The sequence below is a fragment of the Mesoplodon mirus genome (genome assembly GCF_964341445.2).
Source record: "Mesoplodon mirus genome assembly, chromosome: X".
Lineage (NCBI taxonomy): Eukaryota > Metazoa > Chordata > Mammalia > Artiodactyla > Ziphiidae > Mesoplodon > Mesoplodon mirus.
Window position 1 is genome coordinate 99,632,559 of NC_138981.1, and position 26,022 is coordinate 99,658,580.

Below are 26,022 nucleotides of genomic sequence, written 5' to 3' on the forward strand. Positions count from 1 at the left end.
GCTGCCTTCAAGTCCCGGGCTGACCCGATAGGCCGCTTCTGGAACAAGCTGTGCGGTGTCTCGTTCCTGCCCTTTGCCCAGCTCTTCCCTGCCCGGGTGGGGGTGCGTGGTGGGCTGGTTTGGGGGCCCGGTCCCAGGGCGGGGGAGGGTCGGGGTGCGGTGTGGAGGGAGGGCTTCCGACTGGGAGCAAGTCTCCAGGCTGGACCCCTCCCTCCCTCCACACGTACCCCTCCTGGAAGGGTGCTGAAACCCGCCCCGCGCCCCTCTCTTTTCGCGCCTGTGAGTGGCCCGACACGTTGTCAGGCGACCTTACGTGGGCAGAGCCTTTCCTTGGGGCCTGGTCCTGAGGGAGCTATGCGCTCTGACTGTTCGCCGGCCCCAGGTGCTCTCAGTGTGCCCCTCTGGCCGGGGCCAGCGGCTGCCTCTGCAGAACGTGGAGCCGCTTGTGAAGAATCCCAGGAGTCTTCCCCAAACGAGAGGACCCCCGGGTCGTCCACAGGGAGGGAGGCCCAGGAATAGGGCGTCCCCCGGCCGCAAAGCTCCTGTTCCCGAGGAAGACGGACCTGGAGCCCCTCGCTGCGGACGGTGCCGTCCCTCTGTGCGTACCGATCATGGCCCACTTCCATCCCATCGCGGGTGGGTCCTGGATACCCTGTGTCCCAAGGCCCAGGAAGGGCCTCCCGGGATCCGGCGGGCCCTGGGACCCGGACTCTCTTGGAGGGAGCCAGAAGTAAACAGACCGAAACACAGCTGGAACTGTGAGAGAGTGGAACGTGCAGTGTGCCCCTGCATTACTCTTCCTGGTCTGCGTCTGGCAGCAAGCAGGAAGGAGGAAAGGTTCTCCGGGCTGTCTGCGGGGTGCTGCCCCCGACAGGGGACCGGGCGGCCACCTCCTCCCCTCTCCCCGTGGTCCACGGTGGCTGGGCCCGGGGCCACCGCCGGGGCACCGGCAACGGGTCCTGGGTCCCCGGTGGCCCTGAGACCCCAGGGACCCCACTGGCCGACCTCACTCCTGCCGGGAGGCCCAGGATCCAGGGCCCAGATGCCCTGGGGTGGAGCTTCAGCTCCTTGTTCCTGAACATGGCGGCTGCCGAGGCCCCGGCCCCGAGAGTGGGGAGCGCGGGCGGGCCGGGCCTGGCAGCCAGGGGCTCCTCGGTGGGCGAGCCCGGCCCCGAACCCCACCGCGTGTCGCTTCCACACCTACTCTGGAGGCGTGCCCGGCGGCCAGGTTCGGCCCGGGAGTCCTCTGAGTGCTCCAAAGGCAGCCCTCCTCCCGTCACAGGCCTTCCCCAAGGTATATCCACAGGCAGGGGCTGGAGGCCGTGCTCAAAAAGCTTCCGCTTGATGGCACTGTTGCTCCAGAAATGCCCAGCACCTTCGCGAGCGCGGCCTCTCCCTCCGCCCTTTGCGGATCAAAAAAGGCCCAGGGACAGAGGCCCAGGGAGGCCCAAGAGCCATCCTAGCCTTCCGAGTGGGGTGGGCCCTGCTGGGGGGTTGGGGGAGGTGGTGTCTCTTCCTTTGGGGGCTTCTCCTTGGCAGTAGGAGCGCACAGGTAGAGGCATCCCAAGGAACCCTTGCATCGGTGGGTCCATCTCCACACCCCTCTGGGAGCGGTTTCGAGTCCACGTTGCCTGGGCCACATGTCCTGGCGACCGGGACCCTGTCATGTCTGCACACCTTAGGACGGGCACCCACCTGGTTCGTGTCGGGCAGAACCCTAGCTCTCTCAGGACATTGATTCCCAGCTAGAGGTGGCACAAGGACCTGGGTTTCTCCTCTTCCTGCGTGGTTGCCTCTCTGCTGTTCTCATCCAGGTACGTGAACTGGCTTAAGGGCTCAGGAGCAGGCCCGAGAGGGTCTAGGCCACTGTGGCAGCGGGAGGAACTGACGGGGTGCCAGGGAGCTGGGGCAGATTGCCCCTGCTCAGCTCCAGGGGTGTCAGTCAGGCAGTCACTCTGCCATGGAGTGCCCGGGGTAGGGGGTGCAGGGAGGTGGTTTGGAGTTGCTGGGACAGGGGTAGGTCCGGTCCGCAAAGGCAGGTGACCTTGGGGAGGGCCATCTGTTCAGCAGACCCTTCTGGGGAGCTCTCCACGGGAGTGTGTCTGTACTCTGGCCTCAAACCCCCCGGACTCGTTCCCTGCTCCACTCGTTCATTCGTAAACACGCAGGTACACGGACGTGTGCGTGGGCGCGCGTGCGTATCACGCGTGCGTCATATGTAAGCACGTGTACGTACGCTTCTAGAGCGTGTACAAAAGGTCCCTTCTCTTGTACTTTTTCCCTGTAAGCGCCTCGGGGGCGCCGCCGTGGATAGAACTTTCTGCCAGTCAAAGCCAAAGCCCTCACCGTTGCTCGGTGGCCGCTCCCAAGTTGTCCCCGTGTGCGGAGGGAAGCACGCGTCCTTTCTGCCAGCGTATGTATGCTCCCGGGGTTGAATGCAGGTGAAGCCAACGGGCCGCAGAGGGCTGTGTGCATGTCGCCTGCTCCCTGATCCCACCAGGCTCACGTAGTGATAGGTAGTCTTCTGCCTTTTCGGCTGCTCTCACGGCACTATGGGCGTGCCGTGGCGTTGGCACGTCTGTGCGGAGTCGACGTCGTGTTCCGCTAGGTCCCCTCTGGTTCTTTTCGGACAGCTGCCCAGGGTAGGGTGCCCTTGTGTGTGCCCGGAGGCAGGAGCATAGGATGTCTCACGTGCCCCTCGTCTTTGGGCGCTGGGCTTCCGCCTTGTTCCTCCCTCTCCTCTCGTGTCTCCCACGGAACCGGCTCTGAGGCGCGGGCCACTGAGTCGTAGTTACCAGGGTGTGGGTGAGCGAGAGCAGGGTACGTTTTCCGGCGTCCGCCTCCACCCAGAGGAGAGGAGCAGGGTAAATCTCAAGTGGGCCACGTCCCAGAGCACGTGCCCTTATGCCCGGAAAGTCCGTGCGGTGGACCTTTGTGCGGCCCGAGGGGAGACGAGTTGGTGCCCCTTTACCCACGCGTCGTAGGAGCCGCTGGCAAGTTGTGGAGGACGCGCGCGGGCTTGCCAGGATGCCTGGGGGTGTCCCGCCGTAGTCCCACGGGTGCAGAGGCGAGGAGACACGCTCTGCGCCTGTAAACGCCAGGGTGTGATGGCTGTGCTTCCCACCGGAAAGCGTTTTGGGGGGATGACGGGATCAAGGGTTTCACCGGACGCGCTTCTTTGTGTACAGACTGCTTCTGTCTTAACGGCCCCCCCTGCCCCGGATGGCACCCGTGCCATTTCGGAAGGACGAGTGGAGCTGATTCTTCATGCTTGCGCCTTGTTCGGAAGTGTTTGGTTGACCCGGGGGTGCCGGTACGAATAGGAACCGAAGGCACTCTCTCTCAGGGTTACTCTGGCGGGGGTGTACGCGGACCGCCCCCCACCCCCACCCCGTTCACCAGCACCGTGGCGGTCCCACACTGAGTGATGGGCGTTGTTTGTCTCTTTATCATTGCAGAGGAGACAGAGCGGAAGAAAGGAGGAAGAGGGAAATCGGGGACGTCGGTCACCTCCAGGCGCTGGTGTTCTGGGTGAGTGCGTGCTCCTTGTTCTCTCCCCTTACGCCGTCTGAAATAGTCTATTTCATCAGAGGAAAAAGGCAGTGATTCTGGTAGTTCGGCAAGGCTCAAGAAGGAGGGACTCCCAGGTGGGATCGCGTGGCACGGGGACACCGGTGTACTGTGCCGGAGTTCTTGGCCATGGTAGGAAAGGCCCTCGAGTCAGATCCTGACTGGGGAGCCGGAAGAAAGAGGTGCATGGGCGAGCCTCTAAGAGCATCTGTGTACGGTTACCCTAGGTGATGGGTACGTGGCATTTGAGGTCAGTGCCCTGCGGGAGCGGGGAGAGTGAAAAGGGATCGGGCCCGGGCCGCTTGCACCGGCACCAGGACCCGGGCTGGGCTCCAGCCTCCGTGAAGCCAACCGCCCGTGACGTGATCACTCGGCGCCCCACCTCACCCCCGAGATGCAGCAGTGCCAGCCCAGCCCGACGTGGGGGCCGGCGGTGGGAGACCCTTTGAGGGAGAGCCAGGCCTCGTGGGCTTTTTGCCTCCTGTGCTCTGAGGGGAGCCCGTGATAGCTGTTCCTCCCGTCCTCTCCCGATCGCTCTTGGGCCCAGCTCTCTCCACCACGGCCCTCCACCAAGCCAGGAAGGACTCGGGAACGTGCCCTTGCGGGATGATGAAGAGGGGGCGCCCGCTGGGCGGCGTGGAGGTCTGGCCCGGGGCAGCCCGCTGTAGGGCTCCTTGCACTCCCCAAGTCTGCCTCTTGGACAGAGGCGACCAAGGAACTTGACAGTGCGGGGCCTTTCAGGAGGTGTACGTACGTCCCTTCTTCCGTGTGGGAAGTGTGGCCTGAGTGGGTGCGTGACCAGCAGCCGGAGGTGTTTTCTTTCTGTCTCTGTATGTTCCTTCTCCCTCCTGTCTTCTGTTGAAACAGTCTTGCCGGGAGCAGGGCGCCTCCTACCCTGGCTCAGAGTAATTGAAGGCTTCTCCAGGTGGGCTGCTGAGCGTGTGGCGCCGTGGTTTAGCGAGGCGTCACGGCACAGGGGTCGGCGGCGTGGCTGCCGTTTGGTGGTTAGCGAAGGGCGGAGACAGGGTTCGAGCAGCAAGGGCAGCGTGGCCTTTCTGGGGTGACTCTGCCTTCCCGAGGACCCTGTTTGGCCATCCCAAGAGCCCTTCACGGTACTATCTGGGCGTCGAGTCAAGTCATCCGGCGTGGGGCGTGGGTCCCGGAAGACGTGCACTCGGCACGGCGGGGCTCTTTTGGGTTTTCTTTCCTCGACGCACCTCAGTACCGCGGCTTGAAAGAATTGCCAAGGCCCGGAGGCGCAGCCGATTCGGAGTTAGAGGAAGAGAGGAAGACGTGCTGAGACAAAAGCGAGGGAAGAGGAGAGAAGACGCGATCACTTCCCGTCCCGTCCCGTCCCTCCGGTTCCTTCCAGCACGGAGGACGCGTGGTGCTTCCCAAGGCGGCGGTGAACCCGAGCTCTCTTCTCTTTCCAAGGCCTCGTGTCCCCGGAGCACTTGGCATCCAGAGTGTGTTCCTTCAGCCAACATGGGTGGGGCCGGTGGCAGCAGTGGACCCAGTGGCCCGCCCCGCCCTCCATCCAAGACAGCACAACCAGGCAGGCGCTGAGAGGACGCTTAAGGGCAGGAACCTGTGTCTAAACCACATTCCCCAGTGCACCGGAAAGAAACGAAAGAGGGGTCCCCGGTGGCTCCCAGTCGCTCCGAGGTGTAAAGCACAGCGAGTTGGCGGGAGACGACACCCACCCACACACCCACCCCGGGGGTGTCTTCCCATCCCTGGCCTTCCCCTGGGCGGTGTCAGGAGACTGACCCGCTCCGGCGTCTCTGGGGCAGCGCCCGGCCGCCCTCCCTTCGGACCCGTGTGTGCCACCGTCCACGCCTGAACACCAAACCCCACTCCCACCCCCCCGCCCCCGGGCCGCCATGGGAGAAGAGCCAGGTCCTCGGGGGCCGTCCATCGTCTTGCCATAGGAGGCCGAGCTCGCCCCGCACCGCGTCTGTGCCTGTGGGCCGCCGCCGGCCCTTTGCTTCGGGCTGCTTGCCCGTCGGTGACTGGTGAGAAGGTGCCTCGCCAGGCACCGGCCAGACGTGACTGGATCTGTGTGCTCACACTCAGAGTGTTTCCCGAGGTCTTAGGCAAATGTGGGTTGCTAAAGACACAGCTGCCGGTCCCCGGCTGGGTGCCTGGATGCGGAGTCATAAAGGCAGGCGAAGAGGGCCCCACAGAGACGAGGCTCCGCAGGATGGAGGGCCAGACGTTGAGGCGCGCCCCTCTGAAGTGGCCAGGTTGATGAGCCATGTTGCTTTTGCCAGGTTGGGCAGGGGTTGGCATTTCGTTTTTCCCTGGGCCAAGGGCAGAGGGAGAGGGCCTGGGGGAGGGGAAGGGGAAGGGGAAGGGCAGGTTGCCACTCGTGGTGCAGTACTGCCATCAAGAGGAACGGGTCCGCCTATGCCGCGAACCCCGTACCCGTCCCTTCGTGGGGAGGAGTGACAAGGGATCGAAGTCGGGAACACTGGACAGTGGCCCCTGGAAGTCAAGAGCCCCGCCTGGGAAGGGGCGGGAAGCATGGCCCAAGGCCCGGCGGTGCCGTGGACGCTCCAGAGACGGGCAGTGGCACAGGGCGCACAGCCCGGCCGCCTGGCGTGTGGGGCTACAGGAAGCGGAGTCTCGGTGGACCCTGGAGGCCGCCACTTCCGGGCGGGACTAGAGGAAGCTGCTCCGAAGGAGGCCAGGCGATGGTTCTCCGGGCACTTGGCCGCGTGTCCCTTCCCCTCGGAGCCAGAGCAGGTTCGGCCTGGGCGGGCCCAGGGCCCCGGAAGCCTCTCTGGGCCGCGGGGCGGCCCAGCCAGAGACCACCGCGGGCCACGGGAGTTGTGCCGCCCTTGGCGGCAGCGGCCGAGGCGGGCCCAGTGACCTTTTGCTCTCCAGCTCAGAGAGGACACGTGGAGCCTGGCTACCCAGTGCCGAGGGTGCCCGAGGCCCAGTGAGAGCTGGCAGTCGGAGTCCAGAAGGGGACGGCGCTCGCGGGACGCAGGAGCCACCGCAGGAGGAGACCTTCACCTGTGCCCAAGAGTCTAGTCGGTGGCTGCGGTGCCATCTCCCAGGGTCTCCGGGATTGTGGCCCAGGCCTGGCCTGGCCTGTCCCGAGGGCTCCCGGACCGGGTTCCCGGAGAGGAGAGGGCAGGACCCGAGAGGAGAGAAGCTGAGGTGAGCCCCGCCGAGTGGACCCCCGGGCCAGGCATTTGCAGCACGCTTCAGCGTTCTCCCCACGAGGCCCTGAGCCTCAGTTCAGCGACGAGAAGGCAAGGCCCCGGCTTGCACTGCGGCCTGGCCCTCCAGGCCTCGGCCCTGTGCTTGCACCTGCAGCCCAGCCAGGGAATCAAGGGGAAGAGATCTGAAGAGGCTGCCTGAAGCTCACGTCTGTTGGACTGAGAGAAACGCCTCCCCGCCTTGCCCTCTCCCCCATGACCACCACTCATCCAGCTTGTCTGCGAAGGCCAGGAACGAGGTGCATGCCCCTGGGCACACGGGGCTGCCTTCAAGTCCCGGGCTGACCCGATAGGCCGCTTCTGGAACAAGCTGTGCGGTGTCTCGTTCCTGCCCTTTGCCCAGCTCTTCCCTGCCCGGGTGGGGGTGCGTGGTGGGCTGGTTTGGGGGCCCGGTCCCAGGGCGGGGGAGGGTCGGGGTGCGGTGTGGAGGGAGGGCTTCCGACTGGGAGCAAGTCTCCAGGCTGGACCCCTCCCTCCCTCCACACGTACCCCTCCTGGAAGGGTGCTGAAACCCGCCCCGCGCCCCTCTCTTTTCGCGCCTGTGAGTGGCCCGACACGTTGTCAGGCGACCTTACGTGGGCAGAGCCTTTCCTTGGGGCCTGGTCCTGAGGGAGCTATGCGCTCTGACTGTTCGCCGGCCCCAGGTGCTCTCAGTGTGCCCCTCTGGCCGGGGCCAGCGGCTGCCTCTGCAGAACGTGGAGCCGCTTGTGAAAAATCCCAGGAGTCTTCCCCAATCGAGAGGACCCCCGGGTCGTCCACAGGGAGGGAGGCCTAGGAATAGGGCGTCCCCCGGCCGCAAAGCTCCTGTTCCCGAGGAAGACGGACCTGGAGCCCCTCGCTGCGGACGGTGCCGTCCCTCTGTGCGTACCGATCACGGCCCACTTCCATCCCATCGCGGGTGGGTCCTGGATACCCTGTGTCCCAAGGCCCAGGAAGGGCCTCCCGGGATCCGGCGGGCCCTGGGACCCGGACTCTCTTGGAGGGAGCCAGAAGTAAACAGACCGAAACACAGCTGGAACTGTGAGAGAGTGGAACGTGCAGTGTGCCCCTGCATTACTCTTCCTGGTCTGCGTCTGGCAGCAAGCAGGAAGGAGGAAAGGTTCTCCGGGCTGTCTGCGGGGTGCTGCCCCCGACAGGGGACCGGGCGGCCACCTCCTCCCCTCTCCCCGTGGTCCACGGTGGCTGGGCCCGGGGCCACCGCCGGGGCACCGGCAACGGGTCCTGGGTCCCCGGTGGCCCTGAGACCCCAGGGACCCCACTGGCCGACCTCACTCCTGCAGGGAGGCCCAGGATCCAGGGCCCAGATGCCCTGGGGTGGAGCTTCAGCTCCTTGTTCCTGAACATGGCGGCTGCCGAGGCCCCGGCCCCGAGAGTGGGGAGCGCGGGCGGGCCGGGCCTGGCAGCCAGGGGCTCCTCGGTGGGCGAGCCCGGCCCCGAACCCCACCGCGTGTCGCTTCCACACCTACTCTGGAGGCGTGCCCGGCGGCCAGGTTCGGCCCGGGAGTCCTCTGAGTGCTCCAAAGGCAGCCCTCCTCCCGTCACAGGCCTTCCCCAAGGTATATCCACAGGCAGGGGCTGGAGGCCGTGCTCAAAAAGCTTCCGCTTGATGGCACTGTTGCTCCAGAAATGCCCAGCACCTTCGCGAGCGCGGCCTCTCCCTCCGCCCTTTGCGGATCAAAAAAGGCCCAGGGACAGAGGCCCAGGGAGGCCCAAGAGCCATCCTAGCCTTCCGAGTGGGGTGGGCCCTGCTGGGGGGTTGGGGGAGGTGGTGTCTCTTCCTTTGGGGGCTTCTCCTTGGCAGTAGGAGCGCACAGGTAGAGGCATCCCAAGGAACCCTTGCATCGGTGGGTCCATCTCCACACCCCTCTGGGAGCGGTTTCGAGTCCACGTTGCCTGGGCCACATGTCCTGGCGACCGGGACCCTGTCATGTCTGCACACCTTAGGACGGGCACCCACCTGGTTCGTGTCGGGCAGAACCCTAGCTCTCTCAGGACATTGATTCCCAGCTAGAGGTGGCACAAGGACCTGGGTTTCTCCTCTTCCTGCGTGGTTGCCTCTCTGCTGTTCTCATCCAGGTACGTGAACTGGCTTAAGGGCTCAGGAGCAGGCCCGAGAGGGTCTAGGCCACTGTGGCAGCGGGAGGAACTGACGGGGTGCCAGGGAGCTGGGGCAGATTGCCCCTGCTCAGCTCCAGGGGTGTCAGTCAGGCAGTCACTCTGCCATGGAGTGCCCGGGGTAGGGGGTGCAGGGAGGTGGTTTGGAGTTGCTGGGACAGGGGTAGGTCCGGTCCGCAAAGGCAGGTGACCTTGGGGAGGGCCATCTGTTCAGCAGACCCTTCTGGGGAGCTCTCCACGGGAGTGTGTCTGTACTCTGGCCTCAAACCCCCCGGACTCGTTCCCTGCTCCACTCGTTCATTCGTAAACACGCAGGTACACGGACGTGTGCGTGGGCGCGCGTGCGTATCACGCGTGCGTCATATGTAAGCACGTGTACGTACGCTTCTAGAGCGTGTACAAAAGGTCCCTTCTCTTGTACTTTTTCCCTGTAAGCGCCTCGGGGGCGCCGCCGTGGATAGAACTTTCTGCCAGTCAAAGCCAAAGCCCTCACCGTTGCTCGGTGGCCGCTCCCAAGTTGTCCCCGTGTGCGGAGGGAAGCACGCGTCCTTTCTGCCAGCGTATGTATGCTCCCGGGGTTGAATGCAGGTGAAGCCAACGGGCCGCAGAGGGCTGTGTGCATGTCGCCTGCTCCCTGATCCCACCAGGCTCACGTAGTGATAGGTAGTCTTCTGCCTTTTCGGCTGCTCTCACGGCACTATGGGCGTGCCGTGGCGTTGGCACGTCTGTGCGGAGTCGACGTCGTGTTCCGCTAGGTCCCCTCTGGTTCTTTTCGGACAGCTGCCCAGGGTAGGGTGCCCTTGTGTGTGCCCGGAGGCAGGAGCATAGGATGTCTCACGTGCCCCTCGTCTTTGGGCGCTGGGCTTCCGCCTTGTTCCTCCCTCTCCTCTCGTGTCTCCCACGGAACCGGCTCTGAGGCGCGGGCCACTGAGTCGTAGTTACCAGGGTGTGGGTGAGCGAGAGCAGGGTACGTTTTCCGGCGTCCGCCTCCACCCAGAGGAGAGGAGCAGGGTAAATCTCAAGTGGGCCACGTCCCAGAGCACGTGCCCTTATGCCCGGAAAGTCCGTGCGGTGGACCTTTGTGCGGCCCGAGGGGAGACGAGTTGGTGCCCCTTTACCCACGCGTCGTAGGAGCCGCTGGCAAGTTGTGGAGGACGCACGCGGGCTTGCCAGGATGCCTGGGGGTGTCCCGCCGTAGTCCCACGGGTGCAGAGGCGAGGAGACACGCTCTGCGCCTGTAAACGCCAGGGTGTGATGGCTGTGCTTCCCACCGGAAAGCGTTTTGGGGGGATGACGGGATCAAGGGTTTCACCGGACGCGCTTCTTTGTGTACAGACTGCTTCTGTCTTAACGGCCCCCCCTGCCCCGGATGGCACCCGTGCCATTTCGGAAGGACGAGTGGAGCTGATTCTTCATGCTTGCGCCTTGTTCGGAAGTGTTTGGTTGACCCGGGGGTGCCGGTACGAATAGGAACCGAAGGCACTCTCTCTCAGGGTTACTCTGGCGGGGGTGTACGCGGACCGCCCCCCACCCCCACCCCGTTCACCAGCACCGTGGCGGTCCCACACTGAGTGATGGGCGTTGTTTGTCTCTTTATCATTGCAGAGGAGACAGAGCGGAAGAAAGGAGGAAGAGGGAAATCGGGGACGTCGGTCACCTCCAGGCGCTGGTGTTCTGGGTGAGTGCGTGCTCCTTGTTCTCTCCCCTTACGCCGTCTGAAATAGTCTATTTCATCAGAGGAAAAAGGCAGTGATTCTGGTAGTTCGGCAAGGCTCAAGAAGGAGGGACTCCCAGGTGGGATCGCGTGGCACGGGGACACCGGTGTACTGTGCCGGAGTTCTTGGCCATGGTAGGAAAGGCCCTCGAGTCAGATCCTGACTGGGGAGCCGGAAGAAAGAGGTGCATGGGCGAGCCTCTAAGAGCATCTGTGTACGGTTACCCTAGGTGATGGGTACGTGGCATTTGAGGTCAGTGCCCTGCGGGAGCGGGGAGAGTGAAAAGGGATCGGGCCCGGGCCGCTTGCACCGGCACCAGGACCCGGGCTGGGCTCCAGCCTCCGTGAAGCCAACCGCCCGTGACGTGATCACTCGGCGCCCCACCTCACCCCCGAGATGCAGCAGTGCCAGCCCAGCCCGACGTGGGGGCCGGCGGTGGGAGACCCTTTGAGGGAGAGCCAGGCCTCGTGGGCTTTTTGCCTCCTGTGCTCTGAGGGGAGCCCGTGATAGCTGTTCCTCCCGTCCTCTCCCGATCGCTCTTGGGCCCAGCTCTCTCCACCACGGCCCTCCACCAAGCCAGGAAGGACTCGGGAACGTGCCCTTGCGGGATGATGAAGAGGGGGCGCCCGCTGGGCGGCGTGGAGGTCTGGCCCGGGGCAGCCCGCTGTAGGGCTCCTTGCACTCCCCAAGTCTGCCTCTTGGACAGAGGCGACCAAGGAACTTGACAGTGCGGGGCCTTTCAGGAGGTGTACGTACGTCCCTTCTTCCGTGTGGGAAGTGTGGCCTGAGTGGGTGCGTGACCAGCAGCCGGAGGTGTTTTCTTTCTGTCTCTGTATGTTCCTTCTCCCTCCTGTCTTCTGTTGAAACAGTCTTGCCGGGAGCAGGGCGCCTCCTACCCTGGCTCAGAGTAATTGAAGGCTTCTCCAGGTGGGCTGCTGAGCGTGTGGCGCCGTGGTTTAGCGAGGCGTCACGGCACAGGGGTCGGCGGCGTGGCTGCCGTTTGGTGGTTAGCGAAGGGCGGAGACAGGGTTCGAGCAGCAAGGGCAGCGTGGCCTTTCTGGGGTGACTCTGCCTTCCCGAGGACCCTGTTTGGCCATCCCAAGAGCCCTTCACGGTACTATCTGGGCGTCGAGTCAAGTCATCCGGCGTGGGGCGTGGGTCCCGGAAGACGTGCACTCGGCACGGCGGGGCTCTTTTGGGTTTTCTTTCCTCGACGCACCTCAGTACCGCGGCTTGAAAGAATTGCCAAGGCCCGGAGGCGCAGCCGATTCGGAGTTAGAGGAAGAGAGGAAGACGTGCTGAGACAAAAGCGAGGGAAGAGGAGAGAAGACGCGATCACTTCCCGTCCCGTCCCGTCCCTCCGGTTCCTTCCAGCACGGAGGACGCGTGGTGCTTCCCAAGGCGGCGGTGAACCCGAGCTCTCTTCTCTTTCCAAGGCCTCGTGTCCCCGGAGCACTTGGCATCCAGAGTGTGTTCCTTCAGCCAACATGGGTGGGGCCGGTGGCAGCAGTGGACCCAGTGGCCCGCCCCGCCCTCCATCCAAGACAGCACAACCAGGCAGGCGCTGAGAGGACGCTTAAGGGCAGGAACCTGTGTCTAAACCACATTCCCCAGTGCACCGGAAAGAAACGAAAGAGGGGTCCCCGGTGGCTCCCAGTCGCTCCGAGGTGTAAAGCACAGCGAGTTGGCGGGAGACGACACCCACCCACACACCCACCCCGGGGGTGTCTTCCCATCCCTGGCCTTCCCCTGGGCGGTGTCAGGAGACTGACCCGCTCCGGCGTCTCTGGGGCAGCGCCCGGCCGCCCTCCCTTCGGACCCGTGTGTGCCACCGTCCACGCCTGAACACCAAACCCCACTCCCACCCCCCCGCCCCCGGGCCGCCATGGGAGAAGAGCCAGGTCCTCGGGGGCCGTCCATCGTCTTGCCATAGGAGGCCGAGCTCGCCCCGCACCGCGTCTGTGCCTGTGGGCCGCCGCCGGCCCTTTGCTTCGGGCTGCTTGCCCGTCGGTGACTGGTGAGAAGGTGCCTCGCCAGGCACCGGCCAGACGTGACTGGATCTGTGTGCTCACACTCAGAGTGTTTCCCGAGGTCTTAGGCAAATGTGGGTTGCTAAAGACACAGCTGCCGGTCCCCGGCTGGGTGCCTGGATGCGGAGTCATAAAGGCAGGCGAAGAGGGCCCCACAGAGACGAGGCTCCGCAGGATGGAGGGCCAGACGTTGAGGCGCGCCCCTCTGAAGTGGCCAGGTTGATGAGCCATGTTGCTTTTGCCAGGTTGGGCAGGGGTTGGCATTTCGTTTTTCCCTGGGCCAAGGGCAGAGGGAGAGGGCCTGGGGGAGGGGAAGGGGAAGGGGAAGGGCAGGTTGCCACTCGTGGTGCAGTACTGCCATCAAGAGGAACGGGTCCGCCTATGCCGCGAACCCCGTACCCGTCCCTTCGTGGGGAGGAGTGACAAGGGATCGAAGTCGGGAACACTGGACAGTGGCCCCTGGAAGTCAAGAGCCCCGCCTGGGAAGGGGCGGGAAGCATGGCCCAAGGCCCGGCGGTGCCGTGGACGCTCCAGAGACGGGCAGTGGCACAGGGCGCACAGCCCGGCCGCCTGGCGTGTGGGGCTACAGGAAGCGGAGTCTCGGTGGACCCTGGAGGCCGCCACTTCCGGGCGGGACTAGAGGAAGCTGCTCCGAAGGAGGCCAGGCGATGGTTCTCCGGGCACTTGGCCGCGTGTCCCTTCCCCTCGGAGCCAGAGCAGGTTCGGCCTGGGCGGGCCCAGGGCCCCGGAAGCCTCTCTGGGCCGCGGGGCGGCCCAGCCAGAGACCACCGCGGGCCACGGGAGTTGTGCCGCCCTTGGCGGCAGCGGCCGAGGCGGGCCCAGTGACCTTTTGCTCTCCAGCTCAGAGAGGACACGTGGAGCCTGGCTACCCAGTGCCGAGGGTGCCCGAGGCCCAGTGAGAGCTGGCAGTCGGAGTCCAGAAGGGGACGGCGCTCGCGGGACGCAGGAGCCACCGCAGGAGGAGACCTTCACCTGTGCCCAAGAGTCTAGTCGGTGGCTGCGGTGCCATCTCCCAGGGTCTCCGGGATTGTGGCCCAGGCCTGGCCTGGCCTGTCCCGAGGGCTCCCGGACCGGGTTCCCGGAGAGGAGAGGGCAGGACCCGAGAGGAGAGAAGCTGAGGTGAGCCCCGCCGAGTGGACCCCCGGGCCAGGCATTTGCAGCACGCTTCAGCGTTCTCCCCACGAGGCCCTGAGCCTCAGTTCAGCGACGAGAAGGCAAGGCCCCGGCTTGCACTGCGGCCTGGCCCTCCAGGCCTCGGCCCTGTGCTTGCACCTGCAGCCCAGCCAGGGAATCAAGGGGAAGAGATCTGAAGAGGCTGCCTGAAGCTCACGTCTGTTGGACTGAGAGAAACGCCTCCCCGCCTTGCCCTCTCCCCCATGACCACCACTCATCCAGCTTGTCTGCGAAGGCCAGGAACGAGGTGCATGCCCCTGGGCACACGGGGCTGCCTTCAAGTCCCGGGCTGACCCGATAGGCCGCTTCTGGAACAAGCTGTGCGGTGTCTCGTTCCTGCCCTTTGCCCAGCTCTTCCCTGCCCGGGTGGGGGTGCGTGGTGGGCTGGTTTGGGGGCCCGGTCCCAGGGCGGGGGAGGGTCGGGGTGCGGTGTGGAGGGAGGGCTTCCGACTGGGAGCAAGTCTCCAGGCTGGACCCCTCCCTCCCTCCACACGTACCCCTCCTGGAAGGGTGCTGAAACCCGCCCCGCGCCCCTCTCTTTTCGCGCCTGTGAGTGGCCCGACACGTTGTCAGGCGACCTTACGTGGGCAGAGCCTTTCCTTGGGGCCTGGTCCTGAGGGAGCTATGCGCTCTGACTGTTCGCCGGCCCCAGGTGCTCTCAGCGTGCCCCTCTGGCCGGGGCCAGCGGCTGCCTCTGCAGAACGTGGAGCCGCTTGTGAAAAATCCCAGGAGTCTTCCCCAAACGAGAGGACCCCCGGGTCGTCCACAGGGAGGGAGGCCTAGGAATAGGGCGTCCCCCGGCCGCAAAGCTCCTGTTCCCGAGGAAGACGGACCTGGAGCCCCTCGCTGCGGACGGTGCCGTCCCTCTGTGCGTACCGATCACGGCCCACTTCCATCCCATCGCGGGTGGGTCCTGGATACCCTGTGTCCCAAGGCCCAGGAAGGGCCTCCCGGGATCCGGCGGGCCCTGGGACCCGGACTCTCTTGGAGGGAGCCAGAAGTAAACAGACCGAAACACAGCTGGAACTGTGAGAGAGTGGAACGTGCAGTGTGCCCCTGCATTACTCTTCCTGGTCTGCGTCTGGCAGCAAGCAGGAAGGAGGAAAGGTTCTCCGGGCTGTCTGCGGGGTGCTGCCCCCGACAGGGGACCGGGCGGCCACCTCCTCCCCTCTCCCCGTGGTCCACGGTGGCTGGGCCCGGGGCCACCGCCGGGGCACCGGCAACGGGTTCTGGGTCCCCGGTGGCCCTGAGACCCCAGGGACCCCACTGGCCGACCTCACTCCTGCAGGGAGGCCCAGGATCCAGGGCCCAGATGCCCTGGGGTGGAGCTTCAGCTCCTTGTTCCTGAACATGGCGGCTGCCGAGGCCCCGGCCCCGAGAGTGGGGAGCGCGGGCGGGCCGGGCCTGGCAGCCAGGGGCTCCTCGGTGGGCGAGCCCGGCCCCGAACCCCACCGCGTGTCGCTTCCACACCTACTCTGGAGGCGTGCCCGGCGGCCAGGTTCGGCCCGGGAGTCCTCTGAGTGCTCCAAAGGCAGCCCTCCTCCCGTCACAGGCCTTCCCCAAGGTATATCCACAGGCAGGGGCTGGAGGCCGTGCTCAAAAAGCTTCCGCTTGATGGCACTGTTGCTCCAGAAATGCCCAGCACCTTCGCGAGCGCGGCCTCTCCCTCCGCCCTTTGCGGATCAAAAAAGGCCCAGGGACAGAGGCCCAGGGAGGCCCAAGAGCCATCCTAGCCTTCCGAGTGGGGTGGGCCCTGCTGGGGGGTTGGGGGAGGTGGTGTCTCTTCCTTTGGGGGCTTCTCCTTGGCAGTAGGAGCGCACAGGTAGAGGCATCCCAAGGAACCCTTGCATCGGTGGGTCCATCTCCACACCCCTCTGGGAGCGGTTTCGAGTCCACGTTGCCTGGGCCACATGTCCTGGCGACCGGGACCCTGTCATGTCTGCACACCTTAGGACGGGCACCCACCTGGTTCGTGTCGGGCAGAACCCTAGCTCTCTCAGGACATTGATTCCCAGCTAGAGGTGGCACAAGGACCTGGGTTTCTCCTCTTCCTGCGTGGTTGCCTCTCTGCTGTTCTCATCCAGGTACGTGAACTGGCTTAAGGGCTCAGGAGCAGGCCCGAGAGGGTCTAGGCCACTGTGGCAGCGGGAGGAACTGACGGGGTGCCAGGGAGCTGGGGCAGATTGCCCCTGCTCAGCTCCAGGGGTGTCAGTCAGGCAGTCACTCTGCCATGGAGTGCCCGGGGTAGGGGGTGCAGGGAGGTGGTTTGGAGTTGCTGGGACAGGGGTAGGTCCGGTCCGCAAAGGCAGGTGACCTTGGGGAGGGCCATCTGTTCAGCAGACCCTTCTGGGGAGCTCTCCACGGGAGTGTGTCTGTACTCTGGCCTCAAACCCCCCGGACTCGTTCCCTGCTCCACTCGTTCATTCGTAAACACGCAGGTACACGGACGTGTGCGTGGGCGCGCGTGCGTATCACGCGTGCGTCATATGTAAGCACGTGTACGTACGCTTCTAGAGCGTGTACAAAAGGTCCCTTCTCTTGTACTTTTTCCCTGTAAGCGCCTCGGGGGCGCCGCCGTGGATAGAACTTTCTGCCAGTCAAAGCCAAAGCCCTCACCGTTGCTCGGTGGCCGCTCCCAAGTTGTCCCCGTGTGCGGAGGGAAGCACGCGTCCTTTCTGCCAGCGTATGTATGCTCCCGGGGTTGAATGCAGGTGAAGCCAACGGGCCGCAGAGGGCTGTGTGCATGTCGCCTGCTCCCTGATCCCACCAGGCTCACGTAGTGATAGGTAGTCTTCTGCCTTTTCGGCTGCTCTCACGGCACTATGGGCGTGCCGTGGCGTTGGCACGTCTGTGCGGAGTCGACGTCGTGTTCCGCTAGGTCCCCTCTGGTTCTTTTCGGACAGCTGCCCAGGGTAGGGTGCCCTTGTGTGTGCCCGGAGGCAGGAGCATAGGATGTCTCACGTGCCCCTCGTCTTTGGGCGCTGGGCTTCCGCCTTGTTCCTCCCTCTCCTCTCGTGTCTCCCACGGAACCGGCTCTGAGGCGCGGGCCACTGAGTCGTAGTTACCAGGGTGTGGGTGAGCGAGAGCAGGGTACGTTTTCCGGCGTCCGCCTCCACCCAGAGGAGAGGAGCAGGGTAAATCTCAAGTGGGCCACGTCCCAGAGCACGTGCCCTTATGCCCGGAAAGTCCGTGCGGTGGACCTTTGTGCGGCCCGAGGGGAGACGAGTTGGTGCCCCTTTACCCACGCGTCGTAGGAGCCGCTGGCAAGTTGTGGAGGACGCGCGCGGGCTTGCCAGGATGCCTGGGGGTGTCCCGCCGTAGTCCCACGGGTGCAGAGGCGAGGAGACACGCTCTGCGCCTGTAAACGCCAGGGTGTGATGGCTGTGCTTCCCACCGGAAAGCGTTTTGGGGGGATGACGGGATCAAGGGTTTCACCGGACGCGCTTCTTTGTGTACAGACTGCTTCTGTCTTAACGGCCCCCCCTGCCCCGGATGGCACCCGTGCCATTTCGGAAGGACGAGTGGAGCTGATTCTTCATGCTTGCGCCTTGTTCGGAAGTGTTTGGTTGACCCGGGGGTGCCGGTACGAATAGGAACCGAAGGCACTCTCTCTCAGGGTTACTCTGGCGGGGGTGTACGCGGACCGCCCCCCCCCCCACCCCGTTCACCAGCACCGTGGCGGTCCCACACTGAGTGATGGGCGTTGTTTGTCTCTTTATCATTGCAGAGGAGACAGAGCGGAAGAAAGGAGGAAGAGGGAAATCGGGGACGTCGGTCACCTCCAGGCGCTGGTGTTCTGGGTGAGTGCGTGCTCCTTGTTCTCTCCCCTTACGCCGTCTGAAATAGTCTATTTCATCAGAGGAAAAAGGCAGTGATTCTGGTAGTTCGGCAAGGCTCAAGAAGGAGGGACTCCCAGGTGGGATCGCGTGGCACGGGGACACCGGTGTACTGTGCCGGAGTTCTTGGCCATGGTAGGAAAGGCCCTCGAGTCAGATCCTGACTGGGGAGCCGGAAGAAAGAGGTGCATGGGCGAGCCTCTAAGAGCATCTGTGTACGGTTACCCTAGGTGATGGGTACGTGGCATTTGAGGTCAGTGCCCTGCGGGAGCGGGGAGAGTGAAAAGGGATCGGGCCCGGGCCGCTTGCACCGGCACCAGGACCCGGGCTGGGCTCCAGCCTCCGTGAAGCCAACCGCCCGTGACGTGATCACTCGGCGCCCCACCTCACCCCCGAGATGCAGCAGTGCCAGCCCAGCCCGACGTGGGGGCCGGCGGTGGGAGACCCTTTGAGGGAGAGCCAGGCCTCGTGGGCTTTTTGCCTCCTGTGCTCTGAGGGGAGCCCGTGATAGCTGTTCCTCCCGTCCTCTCCCGATCGCTCTTGGGCCCAGCTCTCTCCACCACGGCCCTCCACCAAGCCAGGAAGGACTCGGGAACGTGCCCTTGCGGGATGATGAAGAGGGGGCGCCCGCTGGGCGGCGTGGAGGTCTGGCCCGGGGCAGCCCGCTGTAGGGCTCCTTGCACTCCCCAAGTCTGCCTCTTGGACAGAGGCGACCAAGGAACTTGACAGTGCGGGGCCTTTCAGGAGGTGTACGTACGTCCCTTCTTCCGTGTGGGAAGTGTGGCCTGAGTGGGTGCGTGACCAGCAGCCGGAGGTGTTTTCTTTCTGTCTCTGTATGTTCCTTCTCCCTCCTGTCTTCTGTTGAAACAGTCTTGCCGGGAGCAGGGCGCCTCCTACCCTGGCTCAGAGTAATTGAAGGCTTCTCCAGGTGGGCTGCTGAGCGTGTGGCGCCGTGGTTTAGCGAGGCGTCACGGCACAGGGGTCGGCGGCGTGGCTGCCGTTTGGTGGTTAGCGAAGGGCGGAGACAGGGTTCGAGCAGCAAGGGCAGCGTGGCCTTTCTGGGGTGACTCTGCCTTCCCGAGGACCCTGTTTGGCCATCCCAAGAGCCCTTCACGGTACTATCTGGGCGTCGAGTCAAGTCATCCGGCGTGGGGCGTGGGTCCCGGAAGACGTGCACTCGGCACGGCGGGGCTCTTTTGGGTTTTCTTTCCTCGACGCACCTCAGTACCGCGGCTTGAAAGAATTGCCAAGGCCCGGAGGCGCAGCCGATTCGGAGTTAGAGGAAGAGAGGAAGACGTGCTGAGACAAAAGCGAGGGAAGAGGAGAGAAGACGCGATCACTTCCCGTCCCGTCCCGTCCCTCCGGTTCCTTCCAGCACGGAGGACGCGTGGTGCTTCCCGAGGCGGCGGTGAACCCGAGCTCTCTTCTCTTTCCAAGGCCTCGTGTCCCCGGAGCACTTGGCATCCAGAGTGTGTTCCTTCAGCCAACATGGGTGGGGCCGGTGGCAGCAGTGGACCCAGTGGCCCGCCCCGCCCTCCATCCAAGACAGCACAACCAGGCAGGCGCTGAGAGGACGCTTAAGGGCAGGAACCTGTGTCTAAACCACATTCCCCAGTGCACCGGAAAGAAACGAAAGAGGGGTCCCCGGTGGCTCCCAGTCGCTCCGAGGTGTAAAGCACAGCGAGTTGGCGGGAGACGACACCCACCCACACACCCACCCCGGGGGTGTCTTCCCATCCCTGGCCTTCCCCTGGGCGGTGTCAGGAGACTGACCCGCTCCGGCGTCTCTGGGGCAGCGCCCGGCCGCCCTCCCTTCGGACCCGTGTGTGCCACCGTCCACGCCTGAACACCAAACCCCACTCCCACCCCCCCGCCCCCGGGCCGCCATGGGAGAAGAGCCAGGTCCTCGGGGGCCGTCCATCGTCTTGCCATAGGAGGCCGAGCTCGCCCCGCACCGCGTCTGTGCCTGTGGGCCGCCGCCGGCCCTTTGCTTCGGGCTGCTTGCCCGTCGGTGACTGGTGAGAAGGTGCCTCGCCAGGCACCGGCCAGACGTGACTGGATCTGTGTGCTCACACTCAGAGTGTTTCCCGAGGTCTTAGGCAAATGTGGGTTGCTAAAGACACAGCTGCCGGTCCCCGGCTGGGTGCCTGGATGCGGAGTCATAAAGGCAGGCGAAGAGGGCCCCACAGAGACGAGGCTCCGCAGGATGGAGGGCCAGACGTTGAGGCGCGCCCCTCTGAAGTGGCCAGGTTGATGAGCCATGTTGCTTTTGCCAGGTTGGGCAGGGGTTGGCATTTCGTTTTTCCCTGGGCCAAGGGCAGAGGGAGAGGGCCTGGGGGAGGGGAAGGGGAAGGGGAAGGGCAGGTTGCCACTCGTGGTGCAGTACTGCCATCAAGAGGAACGGGTCCGCCGATGCCGCGAACCCCGTACCCGTCCCTTCGTGGGGAGGAGTGACAAAGGATCGAAGTCGGGAACACTGGACAGTGGCCCCTGGAAGTCAAGAGCCCCGCCTGGGAAGGGGCGGGAAGCATGGCCCAAGGCCCGGCGGTGCCGTGGACGCTCCAGAGACGGGCAGTGGCACAGGGCGCACAGCCCGGCCGCCTGGCGTGTGGGGCTACAGGAAGCGGAGTCTCGGTGGACCCTGGAGGCCGCCACTTCCGGGCGGGACTAGAGGAAGCTGCTCCGAAGGAGGCCAGGCGATGGTTCTCCGGGCACTTGGCCGCGTGTCCCTTCCCCTCGGAGCCAGAGCAGGTTCGGCCTGGGCGGGCCCAGGGCCCCGGAAGCCTCTCTGGGCCGCGGGGCGGCCCAGCCAGAGACCACCGCGGGCCACGGGAGTTGTGCCGCCCTTGGCGGCAGCGGCCGAGGCGGGCCCAGTGACCTTTTGCTCTCCAGCTCAGAGACGACACGTGGAGCCTGGCTACCCAGTGCCGAGGGTGCCCGAGGCCCAGTGAGAGCTGGCAGTCGGAGTCCAGAAGGGGACGGCGCTCGCGGGACGCAGGAGCCACCGCAGGAGGAGACCTTCACCTGTGCCCAAGAGTCTAGTCGGTGGCTGCGGTGCCATCTCCCAGGGTCTCCGGGATTGTGGCCCAGGCCTGGCCTGGCCTGTCCCGAGGGCTCCCGGACCGGGTTCCCGGAGAGGAGAGGGCAGGACCCGAGAGGAGAGAAGCTGAGGTGAGCCCCGCCGAGTGGACCCCCGGGCCAGGCATTTGCAGCACGCTTCAGCGTTCTCCCCACGAGGCCCTGAGCCTCAGTTCAGCGACGAGAAGGCAAGGCCCCGGCTTGCACTGCGGCCTGGCCCTCCAGGCCTCGGCCCTGTGCTTGCACCTGCAGCCCAGCCAGGGAATCAAGGGGAAGAGATCTGAAGAGGCTGCCTGAAGCTCACGTCTGTTGGACTGAGAGAAACGCCTCCCCGCCTTGCCCTCTCCCCCATGACCACCACTCATCCAGCTTGTCTGCGAAGGCCAGGAACGAGGTGCATGCCCCTGGGCACACGGGGCTGCCTTCAAGTCCCGGGCTGACCCGATAGGCCGCTTCTGGAACAAGCTGTGCGGTGTCTCGTTCCTGCCCTTTGCCCAGCTCTTCCCTGCCCGGGTGGGGGTGCGTGGTGGGCTGGTTTGGGGGCCCGGTCCCAGGGCGGGGGAGGGTCGGGGTGCGGTGTGGAGGGAGGGCTTCCGACTGGGAGCAAGTCTCCAGGCTGGACCCCTCCCTCCCTCCACACGTACCCCTCCTGGAAGGGTGCTGAAACCCGCCCCGCGCCCCTCTCTTTTCGCGCCTGTGAGTGGCCCGACACGTTGTCAGGCGACCTTACGTGGGCAGAGCCTTTCCTTGGGGCCTGGTCCTGAGGGAGCTATGCGCTCTGACTGTTCGCCGGCCCCAGGTGCTCTCAGCGTGCCCCTCTGGCCGGGGCCAGCGGCTGCCTCTGCAGAACGTGGAGCCGCTTGTGAAAAATCCCAGGAGTCTTCCCCAAACGAGAGGACCCCCGGGTCGTCCACAGGGAGGGAGGCCTAGGAATAGGGCGTCCCCCGGCCGCAAAGCTCCTGTTCCCGAGGAAGACGGACCTGGAGCCCCTCGCTGCGGACGGTGCCGTCCCTCTGTGCGTACCGATCACGGCCCACTTCCATCCCATCGCGGGTGGGTCCTGGATACCCTGTGTCCCAAGGCCCAGGAAGGGCCTCCCGGGATCCGGCGGGCCCTGGGACCCGGACTCTCTTGGAGGGAGCCAGAAGTAAACAGACCGAAACACAGCTGGAACTGTGAGAGAGTGGAACGTGCAGTGTGCCCCTGCATTACTCTTCCTGGTCTGCGTCTGGCAGCAAGCAGGAAGGAGGAAAGGTTCTCCGGGCTGTCTGCGGGGTGCTGCCCCTGACAGGGGACCGGGCGGCCACCTCCTCCCCTCTCCCCGTGGTCCACGGTGGCTGGGCCCGGGGCCACCGCCGGGGCACCGGCAACGGGTTCTGGGTCCCCGGTGGCCCTGAGACCCCAGGGACCCCACTGGCCGACCTCACTCCTGCAGGGAGGCCCAGGATCCAGGGCCCAGATGCCCTGGGGTGGAGCTTCAGCTCCTTGTTCCTGAACATGGCGGCTGCCGAGGCCCCGGCCCCGAGAGTGGGGAGCGCGGGCGGGCCGGGCCTGGCAGCCAGGGGCTCCTCGGTGGGCGAGCCCGGCCCCGAACCCCACCGCGTGTCGCTTCCACACCTACTCTGGAGGCGTGCCCGGCGGCCAGGTTCGGCCCGGGAGTCCTCTGAGTGCTCCAAAGGCAGCCCTCCTCCCGTCACAGGCCTTCCCCAAGGTATATCCACAGGCAGGGGCTGGAGGCCGTGCTCAAAAAGCTTCCGCTTGATGGCACTGTTGCTCCAGAAATGCCCAGCACCTTCGCGAGCGCGGCCTCTCCCTCCGCCCTTTGCGGATCAAAAAAGGCCCAGGGACAGAGGCCCAGGGAGGCCCAAGAGCCATCCTAGCCTCCCGAGTGGGGTGGGCCCTGCTGGGGGGTTGGGGGAGGTGGTGTCTCTTCCTTTGGGGGCTTCTCCTTGGCAGTAGGAGCGCACAGGTAGAGGCATCCCAAGGAACCCTTGCATCGGTGGGTCCATCTCCACACCCCTCTGGGAGCGGTTTCGAGTCCACGTTGCCTGGGCCACATGTCCTGGCGACCGGGACCCTGTCATGTCTGCACACCTTAGGACGGGCACCCACCTGGTTCGTGTCGGGCAGAACCCTAGCTCTCTCAGGACATTGATTCCCAGCTAGAGGTGGCACAAGGACCTGGGTTTCTCCTCTTCCTGCGTGGTTGCCTCTCTGCTGTTCTCATCCAGGTACGTGAACTGGCTTAAGGGCTCAGGAGCAGGCCCGAGAGGGTCTAGGCCACTGTGGCAGCGGGAGGAACTGACGGGGTGCCAGGGAGCTGGGGCAGATTGCCCCTGCTCAGCTCCAGGGGTGTCAGTCAGGCAGTCACTCTGCCATGGAGTGCCCGGGGTAGGGGGTGCAGGGAGGTGGTTTGGAGTTGCTGGGACAGGGGTAGGTCCGGTCCGCAAAGGCAGGTGACCTTGGGGAGGGCCATCTGTTCAGCAGACCCTTCTGGGGAGCTCTCCACGGGAGTGTGTCTGTACTCTGGCCTCAAACCCCCCGGACTCGTTCCCTGCTCCACTCGTTCATTCGTAAACACGCAGGTACACGGACGTGTGCGTGGGCGCGCGTGCGTATCACGCGTGCGTCATATGTAAGCACGTGTACGTACGCTTCTAGAGCGTGTACAAAAGGTCCCTTCTCTTGTACTTTTTCCCTGTAAGCGCCTCGGGGGCGCCGCCGTGGATAGAACTTTCTGCCAGTCAAAGCCAAAGCCCTCACCGTTGCTCGGTGGCCGCTCCCAAGTTGTCCCCGTGTGCGGAGGGAAGCACGCGTCCTTTCTGCCAGCGTATGTATGCTCCCGGGGTTGAATGCAGGTGAAGCCAACGGGCCGCAGAGGGCTGTGTGCATGTCGCCTGCTCCCTGATCCCACCAGGCTCACGTAGTGATAGGTAGTCTTCTGCCTTTTCGGCTGCTCTCACGGCACTATGGGCGTGCCGTGGCGTTGGCACGTCTGTGCGGAGTCGACGTCGTGTTCCGCTAGGTCCCCTCTGGTTCTTTTCGGACAGCTGCCCAGGGTAGGGTGCCCTTGTGTGTGCCCGGAGGCAGGAGCATAGGATGTCTCACGTGCCCCTCGTCTTTGGGCGCTGGGCTTCCGCCTTGTTCCTCCCTCTCCTCTCGTGTCTCCCACGGAACCGGCTCTGAGGCGCGGGCCACTGAGTCGTAGTTACCAGGGTGTGGGTGAGCGAGAGCAGGGTACGTTTTCCGGCGTCCGCCTCCACCCAGAGGAGAGGAGCAGGGTAAATCTCAAGTGGGCCACGTCCCAGAGCACGTGCCCTTATGCCCGGAAAGTCCGTGCGGTGGACCTTTGTGCGGCCCGAGGGGAGACGAGTTGGTGCCCCTTTACCCACGCGTCGTAGGAGCCGCTGGCAAGTTGTGGAGGACGCGCGCGGGCTTGCCAGGATGCCTGGGGGTGTCCCGCCGTAGTCCCACGGGTGCAGAGGCGAGGAGACACGCTCTGCGCCTGTAAACGCCAGGGTGTGATGGCTGTGCTTCCCACCGGAAAGCGTTTTGGGGGGATGACGGGATCAAGGGTTTCACCGGACGCGCTTCTTTGTGTACAGACTGCTTCTGTCTTAACGGCCCCCCCTGCCCCGGATGGCACCCGTGCCATTTCGGAAGGACGAGTGGAGCTGATTCTTCATGCTTGCGCCTTGTTCGGAAGTGTTTGGTTGACCCGGGGGTGCCGGTACGAATAGGAACCGAAGGCACTCTCTCTCAGGGTTACTCTGGCGGGGGTGTACGCGGACCGCCCCCCACCCCCACCCCGTTCACCAGCACCGTGGCGGTCCCACACTGAGTGATGGGCGTTGTTTGTCTCTTTATCATTGCAGAGGAGACAGAGCGGAAGAAAGGAGGAAGAGGGAAATCGGGGACGTCGGTCACCTCCAGGCGCTGGTGTTCTGGGTGAGTGCGTGCTCCTTGTTCTCTCCCCTTACGCCGTCTGAAATAGTCTATTTCATCAGAGGAAAAAGGCAGTGATTCTGGTAGTTCGGCAAGGCTCAAGAAGGAGGGACTCCCAGGTGGGATCGCGTGGCACGGGGACACCGGTGTACTGTGCCGGAGTTCTTGGCCATGGTAGGAAAGGCCCTCGAGTCAGATCCTGACTGGGGAGCCGGAAGAAAGAGGTGCATGGGCGAGCCTCTAAGAGCATCTGTGTACGGTTACCCTAGGTGATGGGTACGTGGCATTTGAGGTCAGTGCCCTGCGGGAGCGGGGAGAGTGAAAAGGGATCGGGCCCGGGCCGCTTGCACCGGCACCAGGACCCGGGCTGGGCTCCAGCCTCCGTGAAGCCAACCGCCCGTGACGTGATCACTCGGCGCCCCACCTCACCCCCGAGATGCAGCAGTGCCAGCCCAGCCCGACGTGGGGGCCGGCGGTGGGAGACCCTTTGAGGGAGAGCCAGGCCTCGTGGGCTTTTTGCCTCCTGTGCTCTGAGGGGAGCCCGTGATAGCTGTTCCTCCCGTCCTCTCCCGATCGCTCTTGGGCCCAGCTCTCTCCACCACGGCCCTCCACCAAGCCAGGAAGGACTCGGGAACGTGCCCTTGCGGGATGATGAAGAGGGGGCGCCCGCTGGGCGGCGTGGAGGTCTGGCCCGGGGCAGCCCGCTGTAGGGCTCCTTGCACTCCCCAAGTCTGCCTCTTGGACAGAGGCGACCAAGGAACTTGACAGTGCGGGGCCTTTCAGGAGGTGTACGTACGTCCCTTCTTCCGTGTGGGAAGTGTGGCCTGAGTGGGTGCATAGTAGAATTGTGCGTACAGAGCAATTTATGAAGCAAACAGTTAGTGAGAATCTACTGTGTTAAGGTACAATCTTCACATTGTGTACATTTCCTTGACACAAGCTGTCTTGAAAACAGTGCTTAATCAGTTGCAGACCACCTTCTTAAGATTGACAAAGGCTCCCATGGATACTTGCAGAGAATGTAGGTGGAAATATAAAGTTTACAGATGATGGTAGTAAAAAAATTAATCACTAGATTAATTAATCAGTTCTAAAGTCTAGAACCCTAAGAAAAATTTTAAGTGTATAATGGGATCTTGTTGTCATAAATAATGTAGGTGGATACTTAAGGTTGTCTTCTTTGAAATGATAGCATTTGAGATTTAGAGGTGTAAAAAGCTTTTGGAATTATTAAAATTATTGAGTATTTTCTTTTTGAAAGGAAATAACTGTGGACCACATTTTTCAAATCATCATCAATTTCTTTTCA

General features: G+C 64.3%; 1 long non-coding RNA gene across 2 annotated transcripts in view; it reads left to right on the forward strand.

Annotated features, from left to right (window-relative positions):
• LOC309796418 overlaps positions 1-26,022 on the forward strand; it is a 35,992-nt gene that overhangs the window by 5,170 nt on the left and 4,800 nt on the right. Inside the window, exons 1-5 of one of the 2 annotated variants that reach the window (XR_014292454.1) lie at positions 1,198-1,814; positions 3,459-3,531; positions 10,521-10,593; positions 17,582-17,654; positions 24,644-24,716. This is a non-coding gene — a long non-coding RNA (uncharacterized lncRNA). Of the gene's footprint in view, positions 1-1,197; positions 1,815-3,458; positions 3,532-10,520; positions 10,594-17,581; positions 17,655-24,643; positions 24,717-26,022 lie in introns of those variants that run through there. The other variant, XR_014292453.1, reaches the window with a different exon arrangement.